This window comes from Calonectris borealis, unplaced genomic scaffold (genome assembly GCF_964195595.1).
Source record: "Calonectris borealis unplaced genomic scaffold, bCalBor7.hap1.2 HAP1_SCAFFOLD_114, whole genome shotgun sequence".
Lineage (NCBI taxonomy): Eukaryota > Metazoa > Chordata > Aves > Procellariiformes > Procellariidae > Calonectris > Calonectris borealis.
In genome coordinates this window covers 182,501-185,000 of record NW_027441502.1, presented here as the reverse complement: position 1 = coordinate 185,000, position 2,500 = coordinate 182,501, and the positions used below count along the sequence as shown (strand labels likewise).

Sequence of the window (2,500 nt, the reverse complement as noted above, 5' to 3'; positions counted from 1 at the left end):
CGCCGCGTCCCCGCCGCTTCCCCCGCTTGTCGCCTCCGCTGGCGCCCGCCACCGGCCGGCGTCCGCCTCCGGGGACCGGCCCCCGTCCCCCGCCCCGCCTGACCCGACGGCGGCCCGCTGCCGCCGCCGGGGAGGGGCGGGGGACGCGGCCCCCGGGGCGAAGAGGGCGCCCCCCCCGGTCTCGGAGCGCGGGCGGCAGCGCGCGAGAAGCGGGGGCTGCCGGCGCGGGGTGCGACGAGCCCCCGCCGGCCGAGCCCGCGCGGGCAGCCGGGAGGGAGCGGCGAGCGGCGACGACGGGGCGGCAGGCGCGAGCGTGCGAGAGAGCAAGAGGGCCTTCGGGGTCGGGGGGGGCGGCTCCCCCGACCCTCCCCGCACCGGGGCGGGCCGCTGCGGAGCGGCCCGCCCGGCCGGCCGGCCGCGCAGGGCGAGGCCTCCGGGCGTTCCGGGCGTGGCGCGCGGCGCCGGGCGGCGCCTTCGGCGGCGCCCCCCCGCCTCTCCCCTCCCCCACCCCCGCGGTGCGGGGGGGGGGGAGCTCGGGGCAGGGGGCTCCGCCGCCGACGCCGCCTTGGGCGGGCGAGGCCCTTGCCGGGTCGCGTCCCGCGCCGGCGGGCGGCCCGAGCCACGGCTCTCCTCCCGGGCGCAGCGCCGGGCTACTGAGGGAAACCCCGGGCCCCGGGCAGGAGGACGAGGCGGTGGCGGCGGACGTCGGGCGCGCCCCCGCGGGCGGACGCTCCCCCGAGGGCGGCAGCGGGGGAGGCACCCCCGCGGGGCCTGCAGGTCGTTTCCCTCACCCCAGGGCCAGGTACCTAGCGTCCGCGCCTCGGCGGCCCTCCCTCGGCGAGCGCCGGGGGTCGAAGGCCGCGGAGCCGGGCGGCGGTTTAAAGACGCGGGCGGCTCGATGCGACCCGCGGGGCGGCCGGGCGGTGGCGCCTCCAGGGGCGGGAGTCGCTCCCGCAGAGCCCCTGGCTGGGCGCCGCCCGTGCCCGTCGCGCGGGCAGCCGTGCCGGGGAGGGGTCCCGCTGCCCCCCCCTCTCCGCGGTCCGGTCTCGGCGGAGGAGACCGCGGCGCGGTCGGCCGCGGCCGGCCCGCCTGCCTCGAAACGGGTGGACCCCCCCCGGCGGGAGCGCGGGCTCTCCGCCGAGGGGGCGGCGAGCCCCCGCGGCGGGGGCTCGCCCGGCGGCCGCCGGGCCGCCGCGCCCCGCCCCGTCGCAGCGCTGCGGCGCGCTGCGCTCCGCTCCCTCCCCCTCGCCCCCCGGCGAGCGCTCGGCGGTCCCGCGCCGCCGGCCGCCGGCGAGGGCGGCACCCCGGCCGAGCGGCGGCGGCGCCGCTCGGCGTGTCGGCCGGCCGGAGGGCGCCCGCCGCCGGCCGCGGCTGTCCCGGCCCGGGCCCCGCCCGTCGCTTCCCCGCCGCCCTTCCCGGCCGCGCCGGGCGGGCGGGCGCGCGGGCGGGGGCGTCCCACTCCCGGTCTCCGCGTGGAAACGGGGAGAGCGGGCGCCGCCCCCGCCTTAGCGCCGTCCGCCTCGTCGCCTGGCGCGTGCCCGCGGAAGGGGGCCGAGGCGGGGGGCGGCGGCGGCGGCGGTTCCGGGCGGGCGGCCGCGCCGGCGCGGCGGCGGGCGCCGTCCGGCGGGCCGCGGGCGGCGTGCCGCGTCGCCGGCTCGGGCTCCGGCGGTCGCCGCCTCCGGCGCGGCCGGCGGCGGAGCCGCGGAGGCGCCGGCGGGGCGAGCCGCGGGAAGGGGAGCCGGCTGTCGTAGCGCGGCGCAGGTTGTGGGCGGAGGCGCGCGCGCGCGGGGGTCCGGCGGGGCGCCCCGCTGCTGCCGCCCGGCAGCAGCATCCGTTGTCCCGAGCGAGGCGGGCGGGCGGCGCGGCCGGGCGCGTCGCCGCCTCCGTGCGGAGGCCGGGCCGAGCCCGGGCGCCTGGGCCGCCTCCGAAACGCGCAAGGGGCGTCTGCCCGCTGTGGGTCGAGTCGGGAGCGCGGGCTCCCCGCCCTTGCCGTTCGGGGTTTTTTCCCGTTCCCTTTTTCCCTTCCGCTGGGTGTGCTCGTACGGTCAGGCGAGGCGAGGCCTCTCCGCCGCGGCCCGTGGCGCCGCGCCGCGGCCCCCTCCGCGCGGGCGGGGGGGGCGGGCCGGCGGGCGGGCGGGCGGTGGGCCGTCCTCCGAGAGGGGCCGCTGCTGGCGAGCGGTCCCGGCCCCCCCGCGCGCGCGGGGCGGTGCCGAAAGGCAGACAACTCTTAGCGGTGGATCACTCGGCTCGTGCGTCGATGAAGAACGCAGCTAGCTGCGAGAATTAATGTGAATTGCAGGACACATTGATCATCGACACTTCGAACGCACTTGCGGCCCCGGGTTCCTCCCGGGGCTACGCCTGTCTGAGCGTCGCTTGACGATCAATCGCCGGCTGGGCCGCCCCCCCTCCCCCCCCCTCCCCGGGGTGGGGAGGCGGCGGCCGCAGCGGCGCGGCTGGGGTGCCTCGCAGGCCCGCGCGCGGCCTCGGGCCGGGGAAG

At 83.2% G+C, this 2,500-nt stretch overlaps 1 non-coding gene across 1 annotated transcript; it reads left to right on the top strand.

Annotated features, from left to right (window-relative positions):
• Positions 1-2,222: 2,222 nt before the first annotated feature.
• On the top strand, positions 2,223-2,375 carry LOC142076775 (5.8S ribosomal RNA). Its single transcript, XR_012671323.1, has one exon. It is a non-coding gene; the product is annotated as a 5.8S ribosomal RNA (ribosomal RNA).
• Positions 2,376-2,500: the final 125 nt, after the last annotated feature.